This window comes from Malus sylvestris, chromosome 9, assembly GCF_916048215.2.
Source record: "Malus sylvestris chromosome 9, drMalSylv7.2, whole genome shotgun sequence".
Lineage (NCBI taxonomy): Eukaryota > Viridiplantae > Streptophyta > Magnoliopsida > Rosales > Rosaceae > Malus > Malus sylvestris.
The window spans coordinates 32,715,696-32,743,006 of NC_062268.1; the positions used below are offsets into that span (position 1 = coordinate 32,715,696).

General features: G+C 36.4%; 2 pseudogenes; both read right to left on the reverse strand.

The window, feature by feature from the left end:
* Positions 1–27,311, reverse strand: part of LOC126634488 (uncharacterized) — a 219,169-nt pseudogene that overhangs the window by 14,505 nt on the left and 177,353 nt on the right.
* LOC126634490 (disease resistance protein At4g27190-like) overlaps positions 1,392–27,311 on the reverse strand; it is an 82,727-nt pseudogene continuing 56,807 nt past the window's right edge.

Below are 27,311 nucleotides of genomic sequence, written 5' to 3' on the forward strand. Positions count from 1 at the left end.
GAACTCTGACGCGATTCAGATCGGATCCAAGTGCTGAAGACTCATTTTCACTATGACTTTGCTAGAAATAACTTGTATATAACTGGGAATATATAACATGTTATTGTGCTTTTTAAGAAAAAGAAAAGACAAAGACAGAGCAAAGATAGTCGGGTAAGCTTGAACCTTATCGGCCAAGGCTGAACTTCTTACAAAATCTATCTATGTAGCTCTGTCAGAGGTCTGAAAGCTTTTAGAGGGGTTGACGGGGGAGAAGAGGATACAAAATGAATCGATACCACCATGAACGAGGTAGCAGAGCTATTACAGGGGTTTGGGAAGGTTTATCCCGAATGGGATGAAGGCTTGTGCTGACTACAGCTTCGTTGAAGGCAAATCTGGCTTGAGCAGAGTTTTGGCTTTTGTTTGTTTGTTTGAGTGTCCTTAATTCTGTCTTCTCTTCCTCCTTTTATAGACGGCTTCAGCTTGGGTTCCTGTAGCAATGGCGGTTGCCCGAATGCGGTTTGGTGATGACTCACTATCTTTTTTACATGAATGCCATCAATAAAGTACTTTATTGGGCTGTGCAGTGACTGAATAACCTACCCCCTGTGGTCTTTGAGCAGGTAAGCAGGTGGCCTTTGTAATTTGTGCCCAGCCGAAAGCCTCTTTCCTGCCTCCTAAGTTTTCCCCTGGGCCTTGGGTTTGGGCCGACTTCCTCTCTGGCCCAAAGTTCAGATTTTATTCCAAACAGGTGGTCCGTGAGGGAGGGGGCGGTGATTGGTGGCGTTGGGAAGGAAGGGGAATGGGAGAGGCTGGGCTACGCTCTGATTTTTTTTTCTTTATTTTATTTTATTTGGAGTTTACACCATTAGGTTTGGTTGAGTGAATGGACAGGTGTCAAATTTAAAAAAAACAACAAAGAAGCCACATGCATAAATAGGTGCAGAAAATTTGAACTCGTTAGGGCCTTTGTTCTTGTTTCAAATCCTTTCCCCAGGACGATTTTTGTTGGAATGAACAAGATGAAAATTAAATATCGTGGGTTATCAAAGCCTGTTTAATATACCATTTAAATGGTTTTGTCTGAGGAAAACAGATGAAAATTAAAACTCGAAAGAAACCTGATTTAATATACCATGTAAATGATTTAATATACCATTTAAATATTTTTCTAATTTAAAACACAAAAGAATTATATGGTCGAAATTCGAAGAAGAAAAGTATAGTGAGAAGGAATCATGCAACCATTTTGCTAGAAAAATAACAGAGAAAGTACCTCCTCATTATTGAAAAGTCTCGATGGTCCACCAGCTTCATCCTCCGTAACGATTTCGTCAGCTTCTGTAGCAATCGTTAATTGCTTGCCTTTGGAAGAGAAACCAATAAGCTTTGGTAGATTCCGAAGTGTCAAAGATTTTAAATTTTGAAAAGGCTCGCCTATGAGTTGCCCATAACATACACTTTCCAAACTCACAAGGCCTTCAAGAGCTAGAGATTCCAGGCTGGAGAAGGCATTATGAGAATAACTCCAACTAACGAAGTTAATGAGATATGTAACTTCGTCGTTGTTTTGGACGTGGAGATGCTTCAGTCGATTAACAGCTTCACTGTCAAATAGATAGGAAATAATATTCACACTCTCCATTCCATCCAAGTACAATTGCTCACATCTCTTTACCAGCAACTTTACACCTCGATCGAATTGATTACTCCTGGTGAGCTTGAGTTTTAGCATGTTAGAGGAGGTTTCATCGAAGTCAGGATATGCCCAACAATCACCGATAAGTATGGTGTATCTTTCTAACTTATCGGAGAACAAGTTAGTTGGAAGAAGGTTAGCATCTGGAATGTGTACGTCCAATGCGGTTAGTTGAGCCAAGTGCTTCAGCTCTGAAACTCTAGCATTACTTCTTCTGCCATCGACCAAACCTTCACCCTCCCACTGCTTGAAGCTACGTATTCCCATCCTCAAGTCTTCTAGTCTTGTCAAGCTTGATATAACACCAGGTGAGATCACAACAAGTTCAGAGCAACCGGTCAAATCCAATAATTGTAGCCTAGTCAATTGCCCTATTTCTTTGGGCAACTCTTTAATCTTGGACTCTAGGAGGCTAAGAATTTTCAAGTTTGTTAGCTGTCCAACAAGTGTTATGTCTACCAACTCGCACCGATCTAAACACAACGTCTGGAGATGCTTTAGGGATTGAAGAGATGGAGGTAGTGACGGAATACGGATTCCGCTGACATCCAACACTTTGAGTTCTTTCATCCCTTCAAAAAATTTGCTTGGGATTTCCTGGGAATCGCCCATATTATTATTGGACAAGATTAACAATTTTAATTCTGGGCATTCCCAAGGTACTTCAGGAAGCCTGGGGATCTTGCAACCTCTTAAGAACATACTAGTGCATTTTTTAAGGAAATCCCCAGTGGGCCATTCTTTCACCTCATCTCCATATCCTATTGAAAAGGCCTTTTGATCATCAGATGCAATCCGGACAGCAACATCTCGTACAAGCTCATGCATTCTAACAGTCTCATCATCATAACTGTCCAGCAATAGGCAAGAATTTTTTAGTTTTTTAACCATTCTATTCAATGAATTCCGCGCCTCTTCCACTGTCTCAACATTTTTTATCAAACCCAAACCCATACTATACTTCAACAAGTCACTGAGAAAATTGCTGCAACTCCCGCACAGCAAGAACAATTGCTTAAGCTCTTGATCCTCCAATTGTTCGTAACTCCACTTTAGAGCCAAGAGTGCTTTTTCATTCAGTTCTTTCTTGTCAAATCTTTTGAAACTTCTCAACGCATCTTTCCATTCCTCCAAACTACTTTCCCTTAAAGCACTTGCAACTGCAACAACCAAAACCGGCAAACCTCCACATTTCTTTGCTAGTTGGGTTGCTTCTTTCAGTATACGGTTGTCTTTAACGACATTACCTGCCATCTTCTCAAACAAACTCCAACTTTCGTTTTCTTTTAAAAATCCAAGTTCAAAATTTGTTTGTGTACGCATATCATGGAATAAAACTTTTCTTTCTCTAGATGTCAACAATAAATTACACTTCGGCACACCGACGAGTCCCACAGCCTCAAAGTCAATTCTTTCCAAAACATCGTCTAAAATGACAAGAGTCTTCCCATCTTTTATTCTGGCTCGTAGGAGATTCGCCCTTGTTCCCATATCCTTAGATTCATCAACGTCCATCCCCAACTTTTTGGCAATTTCTTTTAGAATTTTTTCGTCGTCGTTTTTTTCCTTGACATTTAGTATTATAACCACATCATCAAATAACTTCTCTTTCACAGCTTCTCTGTAAACCTCTTTGGCAAGTGTTGTCTTCCCAACGCCCCCTAATCCGTACACCCCAATCTTGTTGATATCAGGTTTTTTCAGTTCTGTAACAATCTCCTTCACCACAGAAATCCTTGATTCAAAGGCCATGTACTCGTCGGAGGCTATGGCAGATATGTCTTCTACGGGAGCTTTGTAAGAAACACCAGAAAACTCTTTTTTTTTATTTTCATGTTCTTCAATCTTTCTCACCAATTTAGTTGATTTTCTGCTGAGCTGATGATAGGATATCAGGTTAGGACATATATAGAGACACTTTGTCTTTGCGCGGCCTTCATCATCCAATAATGCTTCTGCCTCTCGAGAGATCTCATCCGCTTCTGTCTGCCAGTTCCGTACATCAGCTTCCACTTTTTGATTAACTTTTCTTTCGACTTCTTCAACCGCATGGTTCATCCTTTGTTTGGCAGCATCAAAATTCTTCAATGTACTCCTTAGATCTTTAAGGTTGCTTTTGTAGAAAATGACATAACTCACTTGCCGTGCAAGTGGTCTAACTGTGCAGTCAATTATTGTAGGAATAATTGCAGTGATTATCTCCTTCGCCATGGCACCTTCAGCTTACCAATTCGTCTGCTTTTTTTATCTGTTCAATATATACGAATCCAAACAAAAAATTTAGGATGCGAGAAAGGTTTTTTTTTTTTTAATTTTTTTTTTTAATCAAAGCAGATGAAATTAGAAAAAAAAAAAAAAAACGAAACAATAGGCCATACCTTAACTCATGATCAAGACTAGGCTTGAAGAAAAAGAGAGCAGTATGCAAATCTTTTGGTTTTCTTTTGCTTTTGGAGAAATCTGCATGGTAAAAGCGAAAAGAAGGTTATACCACACTTGCAAAGTAGAAGTCGAGACCATGAACAAGTTTTCACATACAATTATTATACTAAAAAAATTTGCTTGGTATGGAATTTAGGCAACCGTTTTCAAATCTTAAATATGAAAAACACATATAATCTGCTTTGAATTTCACTGAGACATTTTAACAAACACCGTATCAGCACACATAAAGCCGGTGCATGAGGCAGAGATCGAAATGTAGAACGATTTGCTCGTTGAAGACCACCAAGGCTCGTTAAACACTGTATCACAGAGCTACTGAGCTGGATGGTACGATGGAGTTGACCCCCAATTCTCGCAAGCTGACCGAGTTAACTCTGCCAAGGCTCGACGAGTTCTAGAGGCTCATGACGAGCTAAAGAAATCTGAGGCCATCAACCGCGAAATCAAGGCAGCCATGAGCTGGAGCATGATAAACCACCTGTGTCTTCCACGTCTCCTCCTGTTGCTGAAGAACAATCCAAGTTCAATGAGGACACGCCTCCTGTTGCTGAAATGTAGAACGATTGGCTCGAAGGTGAGCTCTCCGATGCCCCGAATCCCCATCCTCCTCGCCGCCTCTCGGCCTCTCGTTCCACTGAGAGTTGGGCGTTGTCATCGTCGTCGTTAACGGGGATCGACAAAACGTAGGCGGCCTTGTCGGTGCCGCCGTAGAGGTATGTGTCGAAGGTGACGAAGGTCAGGGAGACCAATTGCAGCTCCCAGCTGAAAATTTGAGCTTTTTCTAGATTCTGTGTAAGAATTTCAAAAATCCAATCGTTTAATTTGGTTTTCTGCTTTGTTTTTAGTATCGTTTTTCGCACTCTCTTCTCTACCAGGGAAGAAAATATCGATATTATCGGCGAAATATCACCGATAATATCGTTATTTTTACATAGCGATATTTTCAACGTTTACACTTAATTATCGTAATAATATCGTGATAATATCGCTAATATCGAAAATATCGCGATATTAGTCATAATATCGCCGATGATCCTCCGTCGTCATCGCAACGGCAGCCGAAGAAGAAATGGGGGGGGAGAACCGAAGAAGAAACAAGGAGAGACTAAGGGAGAAGGTGAGTTGCAGAGAAGAGATAGGGGGGAGATCTGAAGAAGAAACAAGGAGAGACTGAGGGAGAAGGATGGAGAAGGATCGATCGAGAGACTGAGGGTGGAGCGTGGCCATGAGGACGAGATGGTGATGGTGATGTTACTCGCGCAGGGAGATGGGTGCGTGCGTGCTGCGGTGCAGAGAAGAGAGAAGAGGGAGATATGAGAGAGAGAGTCGAGAGGGAGACAGAAGAAAACAGAAAAGAAAACAGAAAGAAGAAGAAAAGAAGAAGGGAGTCACGGGGGAACAGAGAGAGAAAAGAGAAGAGTGGAGGGGAGGCTGCCACGTGGCCACTTCAGAAAGAAAGGGATCCAATGTTTTGGATCTTGATTGGGTAGTCAAAGAGGACCAATTTGATATATTAAAATGTTTAGGGGATAATTACACAAATATATCTTTATAAATGGGGGTGGGTGTTACATATTGCCCTAAAAAACTCCAAGTAATTACAACATCGTATTAGAATTGTAATTGATCCTTGTTAGATTTGGTTTAGAAATTCTATGTAATTTAGTGATTGTTTCATATTAGGTTTAGATTTGAATTTTTTACTCCATTCAGATTTTAAAAGATTATAATAGATTTAAAAATTTATGAATTTTGATGAAGTTTAATAATTTTTAAAACTTTTATGTAAAATTTTAAGTGAATTCCCTCAAATTTTTAGGGAGCGATTTGAGAATGTTTAAAATATTATGTGAAATATTTCTAATTTTTTCGAGTTTCCCAACTTTTTAAAAATCTCTTCGAATCAATTTCTAAATGAATACATTTGGAATGTATGAATTTCTTAAAAATCATGATCGAATACCCCTTAAACTTTAAAGAATCACTTAAAATCCTGATTAAATGCCCTTAGATTTTTAAGGAGAATTAAAATGTTTATAAGCCCCAATTGGATGTACCGCTTAATTTAACTAATTGACACAACACAACAAAACCAGTTAAGATTACAAATTAACACAAAAGACGACTTGATGCGAGGTCATATCTAAAAAACTTGCCGCAATAAGCCCCAATTGGTGTGTTTAAACTTCTTTCATTAATTACTACATATTTTCTACACTCACAATGTTTGTCAGCTCGCTATATAATCAACTTGATAATGTTAAATCCATCATGCAATGCATTTCCTTCCAATTTTTTGTGATAAACTAATAGATAATTGACTAAATAAACATCCTGCAAAGTTTCAATAAAAATTTCCAAGTTTTTCTTACAATTTCTGTGGTTTCCATGTAATTTTTATCGATATTGATATTATCCCGATATTTCCATCGATATTTCCGTGTTTTCGGACTACCGATATTTCCGATATTACCGATATTTTCTTCCTTGTTCTCTACAGAGCATGAAATTTCAAAGATTTTGTAATTTATAGGATGTTTTCAATGAAGGCTCATATCTAGATCTTAAAAAATATCCCACCTTTTTGTCTTCTTTTGATATTTTGGCAGATTTCTCTGTTTTTTTTGTATTTTTTTTAAGTAATGTTACATTTATAATCTATTTATATTATTATTTATTTAATTTCTTTAATAGAGATAAGGTCTGTCAATCCATATAGATTTTATCTTTATTAAAGATGATACAAAATATGGTATAAATAAACAATTAAAATAACATTTTTCTTGACAATATGAAAGCCTATCAAAACTCAAAAAAATCCATTTCAGATCCCCAATAACCTTCTAGTTTTCATTTTCCATTATCCAATTTGGACTCAAAATCCAACCAAACCCTCCAAATTCCGCAAACTTTGGTTTTAAATTTCGCCTCCTCTATTTCACACTTTCATCAAAGAAAAGTGTTAAAATTTTAGTCTCTTTTGGTCTCAAATCAGACTTCACAATCCGATTTCTGAAGAGGGAGAAGGATAAGCCTTTGAGGCTCTGTCGATCCCACAACCCAATGTTTTAAATTTTATTTTTATTTTGAATTTTCCAAAAAAAAAAAATTATGCACAGTCATCATTCACCTAGGCCACAATGACAAGCCACTACAAAGTCATCATCCACGTGAGCACCACGTTATGTTTTAACGAAGGTTCAGACGGTCAGACTAACGGAATTATGAAAATGTCACAAAATTCAAACTTTAGACTTTAGGTATGAGACTAGAATGAAAAAAGCTTATGAAAGTTTGAAAATCATGATATTTCAAGATAATAAAGCGAGAATTACCCTTTTATAAACGATATTTTGAAAACGGTTGTGCAAACGAAAAAAGACGGAAGGCTCAAAAGACAAATACAATTTTGCGTTTTTATAATGTATAAGACAACGACAATGTTGGTGGACATGGTGGTTGTAGCAAGAGTTTGAAGCGGAAACAACAATTCTCAAATAAAAGTAAATTTTTGGACAATTTGATTTTTGGAGTGTCACATCCTGGCCCAAGCCCCCACCACATCCCGGGCTTGACTCTACCGTAGCACGATATTGTCCGTTTTGGGCCTCGACCACACCCTCACTGTTTTGTTTTTGGGAACTCACACGAGAACTTCCCAATGGGTCACCTATCATGGGATTGTTCTCGCCCTAACTCGCTTAACTTCAGAGTTCCGATGGAACCCGAAGCCAATGAGCTCCCAAAAGGCCTCGTGCTAGGTAGAGATGAGAATATACATATAAGGCTTAGATGATCCACTCCCCTGGGAGATGTGGGATGTGACAATTGACAATTTGGTATCAAAGCCAATCCTTGGTCAGAAGTGTGTCGACAAGGACGTCGTGCCCCTAAGGGGGTGGATTGTCACATCCCACATTGTCCAGGGGAGTGGATCCTCTAAGCCTTATATGTATATTCTCATCTTTACCAAGCACGAGGCCTTTTGGGAGCTCATTGGCTTTGGGTTCCATCGGAACTCTGAAGTTCAGCGAGTTAGGGCGAGAGCAATCCCATGATAGGTGACCCACTGAGAAGTTTTTGTGTGGTTCCCAAAAACAAAACTGTGAGGGCGTGGTCGGGACTCAAAGCAAACAGTTTCGTGATACGGTGGAGTCGAGGCCGGGATGTGGTGGGGCCCAGACGAGGATGTGACATGGAGTGCAAAAAAAAAATTTCAAATGAAATTAAACAACGAAATCAAGTACATACCGGAGCTCCTGATTGAGAAATTTGCAACTCTTTTCGTTTTGTTTATGCTTTCTAATAAGTTTTATTTTGGAGACAACTGCATAGCAAAAGCAAAAGGAATGTTATATTATTTCGAGATCATCAATGTACGTACGATTTACAAGTCCATCGCAATTTTCCTAATAGTTCTTGGAGTACAGATGAACTTTTGATTGATTTTAAGAGAAATAATAATTAAATTATATAGAGTACCATGCCTAAAGGGTACTATAAATGTCTATAAAGCACAATTCATTATTCTAGAATCTAGACAAATAGTTCAACTGCAATATATTCTCTTCCCCCCTTTGAAGTGCTATTTCTACTTTGGCATTACTACATTTAAACTACATATCTCTACTAATCTCTACTAATTAATAAAACACTCATTGTCAATAAAAATCTTATGAAATTATCAGTTTAATCCTTTAATTAAAACAAAACATGAATAAGAAATATGGGGCAAAAATGTAATTTCACACAACCAAATTTTGTTGTTTTTTTTTTCAAAGCCTCACCTACATGTAATCCTAACATATCTCTAATATAAAAATAAATAAAAAATAAAAATAAAAAACTTCCCACTCCCACATTCTCTATCACTCTCTTCCTCTCTCCTTCTATTTCAAAAACAAAAATACAAAAATTCTCACACATTTTGTATGTGCCCATATGCTAGTTAATAATTTAATAGAATTCTATTTGTCAATTAAAAGAGAGCAAAAAGACTATTTAGTTTTCTATCACAATAAAAAAGTTAAGGGTAGTAACATAATTTCACAAAACAAAAGAATGGTTAACATCAATTTTTTTTTTGTTTGAATAGTTAATTTTTTTTAATATAGAAATTAAATAGTTAATTCATGAAATGAAGAGATTGAATTAAAAGGCAATTAATCTTACGGACATTAAAAATTCATTTGGGTTTGAAATTAGTCACAGATTTCAAGATTCATTGGGCCTAAACCCAAATGGAGCCCATGGGATTGAAGTTGTGAAACAACTTAAATCCATGAAGTCTAGAAGAGTCTCTTAGCCGTTTATAGAGGAGAAGAGATTGTCAAGTGTGTCGCTAAAACATCTCAAAAGAGCGTAAATGAGCTCTCTAAATAAGCTTTTAACGAAAATTTAAGAAGAATTTACAAAAAGGAAAATTTTGTTTACATCTAACTTTTATTTATGGACGCGCATATCTCTTCAGAAACCTACTTGTTTCTGTGTAGACCCTAAATCTGTGACATTCATTTAAATCCCAACAATGATTAGCTATAATTGTTTGCACCTAGTTCGCTTCCACCTCGCAACATGTATAAACATCTCTCCTTCTATTGTTTAAATTCTTTATATTTTAGTTAGCTTCAATTGGTTTTAAATACTAAAAGTTGAAATCAACGTTGGAGAGATAGACAAAGGGGTGACTGACGTTGAAATCAACGTTCTGCTTGATGACCCCATTTCTTTGTATAAAAACCTTGGTGTTCAATTTGGGTGTAGAAGAAATTAAGATTATATTAAAGAGTACAGTAATTCCTTTATAGTAATTTAACATATGAGTATAAGTTTTATTTTACATTAAATAAATTGATTAGATAGAACCTCATTCTCTTAAATCTTACTACTGTCACTTAGTATTATGGTCTAGTAGTATTTCTCTTCACTTGTAAGTGAGAGGTCTTAGGTTCGATTTTTGCCAAAAGAGAATTTGAACCATATTATTACTAGCCCATTGTGAGGCTAAGTCCACCTCCTCCCCTAGACCTGGTAATTTCTTACACAACACGTTAACACAACACGTAAACAACACGAAAATAACGGGTTTCAGGTCAACACGATAACTAATCGGGTTGTTATCGGGTCACACGATAAGAACCCGATAATAACGGGTCCTTAACAGGTTTACACGATAATGACACGCGGGTAACTTGTTTCTACACGATAAGAAAAAAGTTATTTTGATGATTTTAATTTTTTAAACTATTAAAACAATTACTATAAAATACAATAGATATACTGGATATGTATATATTGTTTATTAATTATTATTGTATTATTATTCTATATAAATTTTAAAATTTTAAAATTATTTATTTATTTTATAGTATACTATAGGCAAAAAGTGAGTTTAAAAAAAATTAAAAAACACATTAAAAATAAAAATATCAAGTAATTTAAAATACCAAACACATTAAAAAAATTATAATAATTAATTTACAAGTGCGAAAAATGTGAAAAAATATGCAAACGCTTGTAATTGCATCCTCTGCGCTTTGAGGATGGGTATATCATCGTTTGAATTTTTAAAACCATACAAACCCTCATGAATAGTATTTTTAAGGGAGTTCAAAATAAATAAAATTCATAATCATTAATGTATATGTTTGAAAAATGTGAAAGCAAATATAAACGCTCGTAATTGCATTATGTACACTTAAACAATGGTTACATGATCGTTTAGATTTTTAAAATCCTCCAAATCTCATGAATAGTGTTTTTATTTGAGTGCAAAATTAATAATTATTATTGTAGAAGTGTGAAAAATGTAAAAAAAAATATAGAACCACTCATAATGACAAGCTTTACAACTTTCGTGAAGGGGTCAACTTCGAAATCTGACACCATAATCCATAAACCTTAGATTTAAATTTAACCGTCAATTGTTGTTTACGCTTTATTCTACTCATCGAATTTCATTTTTTAGATTTTCTTTTTTATAAAGTGATCTTTAAGCTGATGTAGAAAAATGAACGGTTTAGATCATTGATATGACATTCCGATATTTATGGTTAACTAAAATATGAGTTGATGTTATATACTTTCTAGAAACTTTATAAACTTCGAGCTATATTTTCACTAATGCTAAAACTCTGAAAGTAATATCAACGATATGAACCGTTCATCTTCTTGCATCTTCTAAGAGATCATGTTTTCAAAAAACAAAATCCCAAAAAAAAAAAATTTGGTGAGAAGAATGGAGCATAAATGTAAACGACAATCAAAGGTTAAATTTAGATCTATAGTTTATGTGATTATAGTGGCGTATTTCGGAGTTGAGTCCTTCATGAAAATTGTAAAGTTTGTCATTACGAGCGTTTGTATATTTTTTTATATTTTTCAGATTTCTACATTAATTAAAAAATCTTACTTAAACAATAGCCATGGATTTAATCTCATTTATGTGAGATTAAATCTTTACCATTGGATTCTATTTCACTTATATTATTATATTTTTTTGGACAAAAATACCCCTCCCCTTTTCAATATTTTCACTATCTAATCCCAAAAATACCTAATCTTCAATAATCTCATCACATTTCACAGCCGTACTCCACAGCCGCAGTCGTAGTCGTAGAGGGACGTAATCTCAACATCTTTGCATCTCCACATCTTCCTCGCTTTACCCCTCTCATCTGCTTCATCTTCCTCGCTTCACCCATCCCACTAAGCTTGTCTCGAGTTTTTCGCCATTCGGAGAAAACCCAAATACCATAGCCCAATTGAAAATTGGCCGGCGAGATCAATAGAGAAGCAGAGAGGGTCGGCCGTCCTCAACGTTGAAGATCAACAGTAGCAGCAAAAGCAGCAGTGGCTTTGCTCTCAACGTTGAAAGCATAGTTTTTTCTTTTACGCACAAGTGTTCAATCGTATTTTGATAGATTATGTTCGGACCCTAGATATCTAGGCTGATTACTGTAGTCAAATGTTTTTGAAATGCAGAGCATAAAGGCGGTGAAAAGAAACGAAGAAGAAACTATCTAAGTTTTCCTATAAATTTCCAAATCATGTTACTACGTTGTTGAATTATGATGAATCCCTGTCTGCCATTGTGTCCTCTGAGCACTAGAGTTTTTCCACTTATACTGTATATGGTGTGAGTAGGGCGTGTGTGTAAAGAATTCTTCTTTTTTGTTTAGGAGATCCGGTCTCCAAGATGGGTTAATTGTTCATCATAGTTCTTGTTATTTTGAATAAGGGTCCTGGCTTAATTCTCTCTACTTTTTTTTTTTTTTTTTTTTTTTTGGTTTGCAATACACTGCGTGTGGAAGCATGGTCAATTTACTGGTTGAGATTCGAGACTGCTGTTTGCACTCATTTACTAAGTTTTTTTGTCATAAGAAGTTGTTAGCCTTGTTTTTAAATTCTCATGTTGCCATCTTTGTCGGAAAGATCGTCTAGTTTGGGATGTGAGCAAGAATGGGCAGTACTCAGTTCGATTGGGCTATCATTGGCTGCAGTCTAGGTCTGTTGGGTTACGGGATCAACGCCAGCTTGGTGCTCACTTAGTTCCGAGGCAGTTGTGGCGCATGGTCTGGCAATTGAGAGGGCCTCATAAGCTCCGTCATTTCTTTTGGTTATCCTTGCATAATGCCCTTCCCACTCGAGCGGTGCTCTTCCGTCGGCGATCATCCCCTTCCCCAGTGTGTCCCATTTGTCTCTACCAGGATGAATCTGTGGAGCATTTATTCCTCCTGTGTCCGTGGGTAGCAGCTATTTGGTTTGGTGGTGCTCTTCATTATCGAGTGGCTAAGGATGGTATTCCTTCGTGGGCGAGCTGGCTGCAGGCTGTGTTCACTCTTCCTCTGGGGGCTTCGGCTGATCTGCAATGGGTTCAATCTTATGTTGCTTTCACTTGTTGGAGTATTTGGAAAGCTCGCTGTAACTTTGTTTTTAATCAGGTCCCTATTAATCCTATTTCCGTCTTGCGGGAGGTTGCATTTACTGTCGGGTCTTACTGGGAGGCCGGGGGTTTTTCGAAGATTGGGCGATTGGTGGATCCAGCTAGGCAGGTTTTGGATCCTCGGTGGATCCCTCCAACATCTCCTTTCATTAAAATCAACGTTGATGCTAGCTGGTCTAAGGAGTCTAAAATGGGTTTTGTTGGGGTGGTCCTGCGTGCGGATGGGGGAAGTTTTGTGGCGGCTGCGAGGTATGCTATCTTGTCCCCCAATGTTGCTGCGGCTGAAGCTTGTGCGTTATTGCATGGCTGTGAATTGGGTTCCGCTTTGGGTTGTAGCTCGGTCATTTTGGAATCGGATTCTCGTGAATCCATTTCTTGTCTTTCTGGCGCTTTGGATTCTGGCAGTTGGGAGGCTTTTCCTATCTTGGCAAGGGTCAAGCAGTTGTGTGAAGCTTTCCAGTTGTGTCGCTGGTCTTGGGTTCCAAGATCAGCCAATTCTTCGGCGGACTTTCTTGCGTCGGTTGGCTGTCCGGAGATGTGTGATCGGGTTTGGGTTGACAGACCCCCATCTTCGTTGGTGCATGTTCTGAATAAAGATGGTCTTCCTTGTCCGCCTTGAGTTGTTGTTGCGGTGGTTGGGGTGACACTCTACCTGGTTGCAGTGTCTGCTTGTTTGTATCCCCTTCCATCGTTTTCTCTCTCTTTGTGCCTGTTTGGTGTTCGCCATTCGTTGGCTCTCCTGCTGTTTTCGGCTTCGGCCTTGGTTCTCTTTCAAAAAAAAAAAAAAAAAAATTCTCATGTTGCCTTTTTCTTTCTACTTACACAAATCATGGCTCTTACTCTAATTGTTTATGTAAGAATATATTTTTCTTATCAGGTAACGGGTCGGGTCATATTACTTGATAGTATTAACGGGTCAATTTCGGGTTGGGTCATATTACCCATTTATTTTAACGGGTGTTACATGACACGATCCGTTAAGCTATCGGGTATGACACAAAAACGACACGAACACGAGAAACACGACACGAATGCCAGGTCCACCCTCCCCCTTAGTATAGACAATATTTTTTGTTCAAAAAAAAAAAAAATCTTACTACCAAGGCCGGGCTTACAAGTGAATTAGCTAGCAACCAAATCACTTGTAAGATAATCCTATTCTTCACATCAAGTGAATTAGCTCAAACCGTAACATATGAAGAACTTGTTCAAACATCCAAAGGAGATCAAAGGAAGGAGTTTTCAAGGTGCCATTCAAGGGGAAGATAAAGGCCCTTCCTCAAGGGTGATACACTTTATCAAAACAAAAGTAGTGCTTCAAGAGATTGAATCCAAATCTCTATCTCTTCTCTTTTTTTTTTCTTTTTTTTTTTTCTCTTTTTGTTTTTGTTTTTGTTTTTTTGACAGGAAACAATAGTGTATTTCATTAATCAACACGAACCATTACAAGGGTGTCATTGAGTACATAGCTTCAGTGAACAATAAATTGATCTGAAGTGACTTACACAAATTAGGGGTGGGTTCAAAAAACCGAAAACCGAAAACCGAAAAAAACCGAAAACCAAACCGAACCGAAGCCGAAAAAAACCGAACCAGAAAAAAACCAAACCGAAGCTGCCAAACCAAACCGAACTAAATCTGGTTGGTTCGGTTTCGATTTTTGAGGTCCGGAAACCGAACCGGACAGAACCGAACAGAAAAAAAAAAAAAAAAAAAAAATATATATATATATATATATATATATATATATATAAATAAAAAAAAAAATGCAGGCGTCAAGGTTTGAACCCCTTCCCTGCAGGTTGGGGTTAGTCGCTGCAAGCCCACTTGATTGTAGGCTTTGAAATGTTATAATTGCACCAGTAAGTTATTTATAGGTTTCTTTTATTTAATGCTTTATAAAATTTCTTAACTTTACAAACCCTAGCCGTCTCACTCCCATTTCCCATTTCCCATTTCCCATTTCATATCTCAAACACTCTCTCTTTCCCATTTCCCATTTCCGCTGCTTCCTCGGTCTCTCTCTCTCTCTTCCCTTCCTCTCTTCCTCCAAATTACTCTCTCCAGTCTTCTAATGTTCTCATCCTCTTCTTCCAAACCATGATTTTCCCTTCTTCCACACCATGATTTTCCCTCGCCCCTTTCGAATCGGAACCCCCTCCAAATTGGAAGATTCTAATCCGGGTTTTTCGATCTCTCACAAGTAATTTTCAAATCAAAACGAATATGATTTATAATTTTATGTTGTGATTTACTGAATTAAAATGGGTTTTTCTTTATTTTGTTGGGATTTTGTATAATCTTCCAATTTGGCAACAGATGCATAGGTGTTGCCATGGCCGACCAGAGGTTTGGGACTAAAAACAAACCCCTAAGGTAAAAATCTCTCCTGGTTGGCTGCTATTTAGTTCTATTGGGTTTATTTTCATGGAAAAATCAAAGAATTAACACATGCATGTGTGTTTTTCTCTGCGAGAGCTCTCAAATCCACAACAAGAAAGGCGCACTAACACCTAATAATGTCAGATCCATGGCAGATTTGTTCCAGATTAAAAAAAAAAAGCTTTATTTGTTCAAGAAAGGCTCTCTCTGTTTTCTCTTTAGTGCTCAATCAATCTTTTCAGATTTGTTCCAGATTAAAAAAAAAGTCATGAAAAAACCGAAACCGAACCGGAAAAACAGAATCGAAAAAAAAACCGAACAAAAAAAAAAACCGAAAAAAATTGAACCGAACCGAACCAAACCGAAATTTCGGTTCAGTTTCGGTTTTGGGAAAAAACCGAACCGCTGAGAACCGAACCCAGCCCTAACACAAATAGATAAATAAGAGGAATCCCCTAAACGATAACCACAAGAGCTAACATACAACCGTCAAGCACACAAGAGCTACTGGTACACATCTGTTATAATAAACGATAGTAGCAACAGAGAAATACAGACAGCCACAATGGACATCGCTGAAAAGCAAGGCCACAAAAAATCATCGCGAAAAAGCGAGATCACATCAAGTCATCGTTTTGTTAGCAAATGAGACTACCAAAACGCATCGCATAAAGGCGAAGACCAATTTGACCAAAACAAATAGTGACACCACGATGCACAAAGGCGAGTGGACAACGAGACAACACCGGAAAGGGGTCCGTTGTACACCTCAGTAGTTAACAAAATATTCCGAGAAGGAAGCCACAAGGCAGCACCTTCCAATGGAAGGATGCGTCACTCCTGATAAAGACCACTGCACATATTTGGATAGCCCCATCAGCAAGTCGAACCAAGGCAGCTGACTGCACAACGAGAAGCCAGATCTGGAAAAGCCCAAGTGATGCAACCCCAACAAAAGCACGACCCGGACGGAGCAAACAAAGGGTGGGCGCAGGAGGCGGTGCATCCAAATCAAGAAGAGGACATAGCACTGGTAAAGGAGTGGCTTCGACCTACCATTCGACCTTAATCCAAACCCAAGCTCCGAATCAAACCCAAATCAAGAGAATAACTTAAAAAGGGAAAAACCCGGATCTGGGAAAAAGACCCAAAATCACGAGACAGCTGTGCAAAAGATAGGGGAGAAGAAGAACAGGGATGGAGCAAGCTAAAAGATGGAGAGGGGGAGGGGGAGAGTTGGCACGGTGAAGGAGAGAAAAGAAATGGAAAGAAACAAAGGCGCGGGGGAGGGGGGACATGGGGAGGGGGAGGGAATGAAACGCGGGGGAAGGAGGCAACACAGGGAAGGGGCGGTGTGAGAAGAAGAGGAAAAAATCGAAATTGGCAAGGGGTAGGGGATGACTGGGATGGGTAAGAAAGGGGAAGAGGAAGGGAGGAAGAGCTAAGGAAAGAAAATGAGAGGGTGCCACTGGCCCCCAGCCATAGCCAGAGGCCGGCGACGAAGGGGGGGTTAACAGCTAGAGTTTGGTTGATGGAGAAATAGCTTTTAGGGAGAGAGAGAGCTCTCTTCTCTTTAAGGTTAACTTGCGAGCTTACACATTAACCTGCCTTTTCTTGGCGAATCTGACTAGCATGACTACCACCAATGTGAAGCATGCTACCCTGAAAGAACAAACCTTATGAAGCACTGATGTGGGAACTTGAGCAAGGATTCAGGAGAGGGGAGTTCGACAATTTGTGAGAACTCAAATAACTCTTATTTGAAAAGGCAAAAATTCGCTTTTACCACCCATCCCTAATTTTATTGTATTTTATTTCTCCGATGTTGTAAAATTATGAAAATGCCCCTAGAAGTGCTTAGTGGAATTTTTACATGGAAATTTGAGCTTGTTTCATATTTTGTCTCATTTCTTGCCATATTTGTGAAGTATTCATCGATATGAACGTGTGAACGTAAGCTAAACAAAATTTGGAGTTAAAATGAAGATTCAACCCCCTTCACCATTTGGAAATGAACCTTATCCCCACCACGATCACAAACCACACCTTGGATTCTCTGTTTGGCCTATTGGTGTCCACTTGGATATTGATTGTTGTTCCATTTTGTGAAAGGTGCCAATCTGATCGTTGGATTGTCATAAATTTTAAATATATTATTGTTGGTGCTATGTGTAACCTGCATAAACTTATGTTTGCGAACCTGAAGTTCGTAGACTTTAGATTGAAGATTTTAGGGTTTAGGACTCTAGGGGTGCCACTTTGACCAAAGGGTTGACTTTTTTATTAGTGTTCCCCATAGCATCCTAATGTTTCATAGACAACGTGTACGACTCAGATTTGACAATTGTTGGACTTGTATCTCAACTTAACTAGTAAAGCAATAATTCGAGTTAAACAAAACGGACAAATCCGCTCAAACAACTAAAAAACCCATAAAGAGTAGAGGAAAGTAATAAAAACAAGAAAAAATCGAAACACGTACCTTATACCTTATTTCTCCAGATTCCTTTGCCTACAGAACGCCGGAGCACAATCGGTCTAGCAAATGAAGCTGAACAGAGAGTATGTAATGGTTTTTTTTTTCTTTGCAAGCAAAACCGATTTATAGGGAGCTGAAATTTGCAGAAAATGAAATCAAGAGACACAGGAAAACAAAGAAATTGACAGAATGTAATATTTTTTGTTCTTTTGGTTTTCGAATTTGATTTTTCACTTTTAGAAGTAAAGCAAAAGAAGGTTGCTGTAATGAAGAAACTAAACCACACAAGTGTGTTTACTAGAAGATGGAGCAAACAATGAGAAGGGCGATGGGAAGAAGAACTCCGTTAGCAGAAGAAGATGAGATGATGAATACATGAGAGAGACAATGTAGTACGATAAGAACTCCGTTAGCAGACGATAAGAACTCCGTTAGCAGAAGAAGATGAGATGATGAATGCATGAGAGAGACAATGTAGTACGATAGAGAAAGCCCAACGTATTATTCAATTAAAAAAGACTAAAGTGAGGATTTATTCTGGTATTTGGTTCATTGGTGGAATTCTGAAAAAGACTAAAGTGAGGACTTATTCTGGCATTTGGTTCCTCCACGCAATTGTAAAAAAGATTAAAGTGAGGACTTATTCTGGCATTTAGTTGCTTGACGGAATTGTTAAAAAGACTAGGCTAAATTGGATTATTTTCCGTGGTGATAGGGTAATCAAAAGATAGTCTCGTCGTAAAAAAATTCGGATTTAAACACTTGTGGTAAAGTCCGTTAGATTCAAGCCCAAACTTAACATTTCCGTCAACTTTCCATTAACATTCCCGTCTATTTTCCAGATACACTACTACAATATATGCTATCACAGTCGGAGCAAAAACCGACGAGAAATCCCATTTCTGTCGCAATTTTGGAAAAAATCCGACATAAAACAATGTAATGTCGCATTTTCAAAGCGACACTATTGCTAGCGTCACGAAAGGGCTTTAGCATCGGTTTCGTAGCTTAAACCGCCACTAAACAGCGTCGCTTTAAAGCGACACTAAAATTCACGTCGGTTTAAAGCGACGTACACGTACACGTTACGTCGCTTCAAGGCGACGTTCATTAGCAATTTAATTGTAAAATATCCATCCTACTGTCGCTTTTAAACGACACTGAAATAATATTAAATCAATTTAATATCCCATAAACCGACGTCAAATAACAATTAAATTAATAAAATATACAAACTAATAACGGTCTTAACCGACACCACCTTTGTTAATAATAATAAAAAAAACCCCACAAACTGCATTCGTCTTCGATTCATTGTAACACAAAAAAATTATATAATTATATTAATAAATTCCAAGGCCAAAATAAACATTAATAAAAATAATTAACAATTAAAATAATGCCAAAATACACAAATATCGTACATACATTAATGAAAATAATTAACAATTAAAATAGTGCCAAAATACACAAATATTGTACATCTAACATTCCACTTAATATATAAAAACTCGTCCGTCACAACAACTACTAAATCCGACATTACAAACATAACATAAAAAAACAAAAAAGATAGAACGATTAAAGTGTCATATTTAACCGACAAGAAAAAGAACCAACTAAACTACTGAACCGAATCTGAGCCTGAACATGGCACAGATCCTTCTCGTCCTTGAGGTCCTATATTTGATGCCAACATCCTCGACAAGTCCACATCAGATCCAACACCCGCAAGCATTTCAGCAAACCCCCAAACTGGAAATTCAGGACAAGGAGCAGCCATCTCGGGTCGATATACTGGCACTTGATAAGGCGGCTCCTGCATGTAAGGCATGGGAGGCTGCTGCATGTATGGCATAGGCGGCTGCTGCATGTATGTCGTGGGCTGCATAGGCATCGGATACATAGGATACGGAGGTTGCTGATTATGGCCAGCATACGGATATGCAGGGGGTGGCTGACTTTGACCCGACTGTTGAGGAGGAGGCTGACTCTGGCCTGACTGCTAGGTTCTCGGGCTATACGGTGGTTGTGGTTGTGGCTGAAATCTCTGGAAAAGCCACGCAAACATCTGACTTTGCTTGTTCTCTAGGTCCGAAATCCGTTTATTGTTATTTTCGTCCCTCAATTTCAACTCATTATTTTGAGTCATCAGCAATGCCATTGCACTGTTAGATGACCTATTGGAGGAAGTTGATGTAGAAGACGAAGAAGACGCATAGGACACCATATCAGGAGTCACACCATGACCGTATCCTCTGACTCTATTATACCTCTCAGGACCCATTGTATCAACATACACTTGGGTCCTAAGATCTTCATTATCCTCTTGCCCTGACTGAATCAAAGTTTGCAGATTGGTCTCCATTGTTGCCTTGCATTACAATTTTTAAAAATAAAAATTCATTCGTAAAACAGAAAAATAAGCCATAGATAATAAAAGTTTATAACACAGTAAAATAAGCTATAGATAATAAAAATTCAATCGTAAAACAGATACACTAACACAGTAAAATAAATTACCCCCATACGCTCTGATGCTTCATCAATCCAAGTTTCATTTTTTCGTGTATGACATTCACGAAAAAAGGTTACAGGATCAGCTTCTTTCCCATGCTTCTTCCGCTTTACAAAAAATAAAATTTCACACAAACAATTTTAGGCAAACGTCATTAAAATTAAAATTTATAACTATAGAATATTTTAAATAACATTTCTTCAAATTGTAAAATCCATACATATTCTTGCCGCTTTCTTGCAAAAGATTTTGTACCAGTAGTATGGTTCATTGTTTTCCTTTGCCGATTAATCTTGTTTTTTTCAGCAACCTCTTGAAAATAATAATAAAAAAATTATTACACAAATTTATAATTATAATGAAATAAACTACATCGATTACCTTTGTTTTATCTCCACTCCAGTATGCCAACAAATTACCCCACTGGGTAGGATTCACATCAGGAGGAGGCTCGCGATGCTCATCTGCTGCTCTCTCGGTATAATACTTTTTTTTAACTTATTTCTAAACTCTTTATGTGCATGCTCAGCAACCTTAAGCGTCATAAACCGGATCAAAGGCATTTTTGGTATATCTGCATCTTCAAAAACAATATTTCCCTACATCCATAAAAAAATAAAAAATCAACCAAGTCAAATATTATAACAATCATTGAATTATTCTTTTATATTCTAATAAAAATAAAAATATCTCTACCTTAATTCTATTCCAGAAAGCTTCCTTATCTACATCCTTAATCTTACGCCAATGCTTCGCCAATGGGAGATTTCTGTGGTCTCTAACCTCCGATGCCACATATTTTGAAAATGCACTAGAATTATCACTAATGCATTTCCCGGACATATCAAACGAACAAAGCTGTTTCGTCCATTTGGGAACTGAGGGTCCTCGCCTCCGTTGAGATGTTCCTTGTTCATACAAAAACCACGATTAAAACACACCAAAAAAGTAGGAAACAAATGTAAATTTTCAGTTTATAAGAATAATAGAAGATTAAACACCCAAAAAAAAAAAAACGACAATAATAAAAAAAATAGAAAAATAACCAACTTCGACCTCCTCCCCTTCCACATGAAGTTCCTCATAGCGTTCATGATCACTACTACCATCCATAGTGTTAATAATATGGAAGAAATGCGGATTAAAGAAGATGGGGAAGGAGAGGGAGTGAAATGAGGGAGTAAGCGGACTGAAATGAGAGATTGAAATGAGAGAGTGCAAATGAAATAGGTCGTACAAGCTTAAATATGCTAAAAAACTTAGCGTCGAAATATACAAACCTTACGTCGCTTTAAACCGACACAACATCTGACACAGTTTTGACTGCAACGATACTGGCGTCGAAATAGGGTCGCATTGCGTCGCTTTAAACCGACGCTCGTCTGACAGATTTGCGTATTGGGTCGAAATAAGGTCGTATTGCGTTGCTTTAAACCGACGCTAGTCTGACAGATTTGGCTAGCGTCGAAATAGAAGACAATTGCGTCGGTTTTAACCGACGTTATTCTGACACATAGTAATTGCAGTGGCCTCGGAATTGGACGTGCGAATGAACCGAGGCATCAAATTAATAAATGCTTGCGTCGAAATAATAAGTTATTGCGTCGGTTTAAACCGACACGTAAAATGTGGCATCGAAATAATAAGTGGTTGCGTCGAAATAATAAGTAGTTGCGTCGTTTTAAATCGACGCTACACAACCATTTATTATTTTGATGCCTCGGTTCATTCGCACGTCCATTTATTATTCCAATTCATTTCCCCGTGCAAAAAAAAACCGGGAAAATTCCCGCCCAACATAAAAAGAAAAAGAGTTTAACTAAAAAAAAAATTTAACCCAGAAAAAAAAAAGAGCAATTATGTTATTTCATATAATATTTTAATATATAAAATTTAACTTATACATAATACTTAATAAAAAACAGAAATATAATTTTAGGATCATTTTGATATAGATGCCTTAAATTTGAATTTTTTTAATCAAACATCTATAACTTTGAAACTTTTGATAAAACATTCTTCTGTTAATTTTTAATTAAAAATTTGATTTTTATTGTAAATAATTGACCAACTAGTTCATAAAATAATATGATAAATATTCTAAAATCACCACAAACATCCTATCTTAATCTTATCATAATTCGTTCAAAATGAATTTTTCTTATGCAAATAATTTGTTGTATTAAATTATAAAAACATATAAACATCATATTAACATACAATTATGAAATATAACATGTTTGACAGTTCGATCTCGAATTTGGAGTTTGGGGCCTAAATTTGTATATAATTCGAGATCCCTAATAAACACTAGAATTTGGAGTTTGGGGCCTAAATTTGCAAAACTAGAATTTGTTGTTTCGATCTCGAATTATATACACATATAAACATCATATTAACATACAAAATTATGAGATCTCGAATTATATACAAACATGTTTGACGGTTCGATCGTTGAAATTAGTTTCGTAGAATTCGTATTCCATCAAAACGATAGATTCACTAACACTTAAATAGTTTATTCATACATTCATTAAGTACAACACAAGATTTTGTGATATCCACTAGTGTAAATATTTCAAATTGAAGATCGCATTCATTCACTGCATTCATATAGGGTGAAGAAGTGTACATATAAAAAATCATCACAATCGGAGTTAAAATAACCGTTAAATTGTGATTTTTTGTTAATAACCGTCGAATAAGTTTTTCCTGTTACTTTGTCTCAGAAGGTTTGTTTTTTGCAATTTTTGGCGTATGCGATCTCGAATTATATACAAACATGTTTGACGGTTCGATCGTTGAAATTAGTTTCGTAGAATTCGTATTCCATCAAAACGATAGACTCACTAACACTTAAAGAGTTTATTCATACATTCATTAAGTACAACACAAGATTTTATGATATCCACTAGTGTAAATATTTCAAATTGAAGATCGCATTCATTCACTACATTCATATAGGGTGAAGGAGTGTACATATAAAAAATCATCAAAATCGGAGTTAAAATAACCGTTAAATCGTGATTTTTCGTTAATAACCGTCGAATAAGTTTTTCCCGTTACTTTGTCTCAGAAGGTTTTTTTTTTTGCAATTTTTGGCGTATGCGATCTCGAATTATATACAAACATGTTTGACGGTTCGATCGTTGAAATTAGTTTCGTAGAATTCGTATTCCATCAAAACGATAGATTCACTAACACTTAAAGAGTTTATTCATACATTCATTAAGTGCAACACAAGATTTTGTGATATCCACTAGTGTAAATATTTCAAATTGAAGATCGCATTCATTCACTGCATTCATATAGGAACAGGCCCTGCAAGAGCTGCTTCATCTGCCAAGTGAACTGGAAGGTGCACCATTATATCAAAAAATGCAGGAGGAAATATTTTTTCAAGTTGACATAATGTCAAGGCAATTCTTGAACTCAGTTCCTTGAATCCTTCCTCAGACTCCTTCTTACTACACAACTGTCTGAAAATTGCACTCAACTCTAATAATACCATAGTAACAGCTTTAGGCAAAACCGGGCGTATTGCAAGCGGGAGTAACTGCTGCATTAAAACATGGCAATCATGACTTTTCAACCCATGTATTTTTCGTTCATTCACGTGCACACATTGCGATAAATTTGATGAATATCCATCGGGGACCCGAATAGTAGACAACACTTTGCAAAACGCAGTTTTTTCTTCTCTTTTCAACATGAACAAAGCTGGAGGTAGAAATGTTGTATTTCCTTCTCTACGTGGGTGTTGACTGCGTCTTATGTTCAAGACTTCAAGATCTGCACGTGCAGCCAATCCATCTTTAGACTTTTCTATACCTAGCAATGTTCCCACCACACTGTCACATATATTCTTCTCGATATGCATAACATCAGGATTGTGTCTAATCAACAGATGCCTCCAATAAGGTAGTTCATAAAAAATAGATTTCTTCTTCCACTGACTGTTACCACTTGTACTGCTCGAAGTTCTTTTTCTGCGTTGCCCAACTGAAGTATTTTTCTTTGGTTTTCCAAAAGTAAATCTCAATGTACAAAGTTCTTCGAGACATTGTAAACCAGTCCACTGCCTTGGTGCACTACGATGCTCTCGACGACCATTAAAAGCTGTGGTTTGCCTTCGAAACCTATGATTATCTTCAAGAAAGCGTCGATGCCCCATATAACAAATTTTACGACTCGCCGGCAAGTAAATAGATTCTTTATCATGCATGCAATGTGGACAGGCTTTATAGCCATGTGTACTCCATCCTGACAACATTCCATAAGCCGGAAAATCACTTATAGTCCATAAGACAGCAGCTTTCATTGTAAAACTTTGGTTGGAATACGCATCATAAGTTGGAGTGCCCACCTCCCACAACTCATTCAACTCGTCAATCAGTGGACGCATGTATACATCAATCTCTTTACCAGGACTGCGCGGTTCTGGTATTAAAAGAGACAACAACAAATTTGGTTGCTTCATGCACATCCAAGGCGGCAAATTGTAAACAGAAAGCACCACAGGCCATGTGCTATGGTCATTCCTTATTTTTCCAAAAGGATTAAATCCATCACTGGCCAACCCTAATCGGACATTTCGAATTTCTGACGTAAAATCCGGATATAAATTATCCAAATGCTTCCATGCTGGAGAATCTGAAGGATGTCTCATAAACTCATCTTTAGGACATTCAATTGCATGCCACCTCATATGTTCAGCTGTATGCTTCGACATAAAAAATCGTTGCAATCGTGGTTTTAAAGGAAAATACCACATAACCTTAGCTGCGATCTTTTTTCTCGACCTATCCGCTGCGTTGGTACTTTTATATCTTGATTCACCACAAATCGAGCACACGGTCAATTCCGAAGTATCTTTCCAATAGATCATGCAATCATTGGGACATGCATCAATTTTCACATACGTCAGACCCAAGTCATTTATAAGCTTTTTTGCCTTATAACAAGATTCAAGCAAACAATCCCCTTCAGGCAACATTCTTTTAATTAGCTCTAGTAAAGTTGTGAAGATCTCGTCTGGCATTCCCGCTAAACACTTGACCTGATACAGTCTGACAACTGCTTCTAATTTCTTAAACTCCTTACACCCTGGCCACAAATCTTGATCTGCCTCTTCAAGCAACCTAAAAAAAGTCTCCACCTCTTCTGGACGCCCTTCCCCAATAGACGGTTCAGTAGACGGCCCAACACATTCTTCTGTTAATGGTTGGACAAATACATCATTAAGAAAGTCATGCATGCCAATCACCTCATCTCCTGTTTCTTCTTCTCCAATTGCCACATTTTGCTCTCCAATGTTTTGCTCGCCATGATGTCGCCAGCAAGCATTTTGATAATCTTTATCCATATCATACAATATGAGATGTTCAATAATAGTGTTCCTAACAAAAGAATATCGATTACAACATCTTTTGCAAGGACATCTAAACTTGTTAGGACCAACACCATTTGCAACTGCTTGATCAAAAAACAAATTAATTCCAGCTGTATACGCTTCAAAATTTTGGGGTATCGTCAACCAACTCTTGTCCATATTTTACCAGTTTACGAGGGTAAAGTATTACGCTGACACTAAGATGCCTACAATCTTGCAATCCCTATCATGTAGGCATAACTATTAGAATTTTCAATTTCTATCTTTCAACCCTCGAACTCTATCACGATTGCAATCTTTTAATTTTCAACACCTATTATAGTAAAAACAAATTAAAATAACAACAAAAAGTTATCAAAATTATGCTCATCTAATCCATTCTAGTAAATAACAACCAAAAGTTATCAAAATAACAATAAATTAAAATAACAATTATAGTGCAAAAGTTATATTTAATATTGTTAATTTAACATAAATGCTTATTTAAATTATTCATTCCATTTTCTCATAACAATTCAAATTGTAAAAAAATTTAATTTAACATAATATATTCTTATATTACTAAAAATCATAAGTTTATGTTATATTAATATTGTTAATTTAACATAAATGCTTATAAATATTAATCATTTCATTTTCTCATAACCATTCAAATTGCAAAAAAAAATTATTTAACATAATATATTTTTATATTACTAAATATTATAAGTTCATGTTATATTTAATATTGTTAATTTAACATAAATGCTTATAAATATTATTCATTTCATTTTCTCATAACCATTCAAATTGCAAAAAAAATTAATTTAACATAATATATTTTTATATTACTAAATATTATAAGTTTATGTTATATTTAATATTTTTAATTTAACATAAATGCTTATAAATATTATTCATTCCATTTTCTCATAAAAATTCAAATTGCAAAAAAAAAAAATTATTTAACATAATATATTCTTATACTACTAAATATTATAAGTTTATGTTATATTTAATAATTTTAATTTAACATAAATGCTTATAAATATTATTCATTCCATTTTCTCATAACAATTCAAATTGCAAAAAAAATTAATTTAACATAATATATTCTTATATTACTAAATATTATAATTTTATGTTATATTCAATATTGTTAATTTAACATAAATGCTTATAAATATTATTCATTCAATTTTCTCATAACAATTCAAATTATTCTCATCTAATCCATTCTAGTAAATAACAATAAAAAATTATCAAAATAACAACAAATTAAAATAACAATTAGAGTGCAAAAAAAATTAATTTAACATAATATATTCTTATATTACTCAATATTATAAGTTTATGCTATATTTAATATTGTTAATTTCGTTTATAAATGCTTATAAATATTATTCATTCCATTTTCTCATAACAATTCAAATTATTCTCATCTAATCCATTCTAGTAAATAACAACAAAAAATTATCAAAATAACAACAA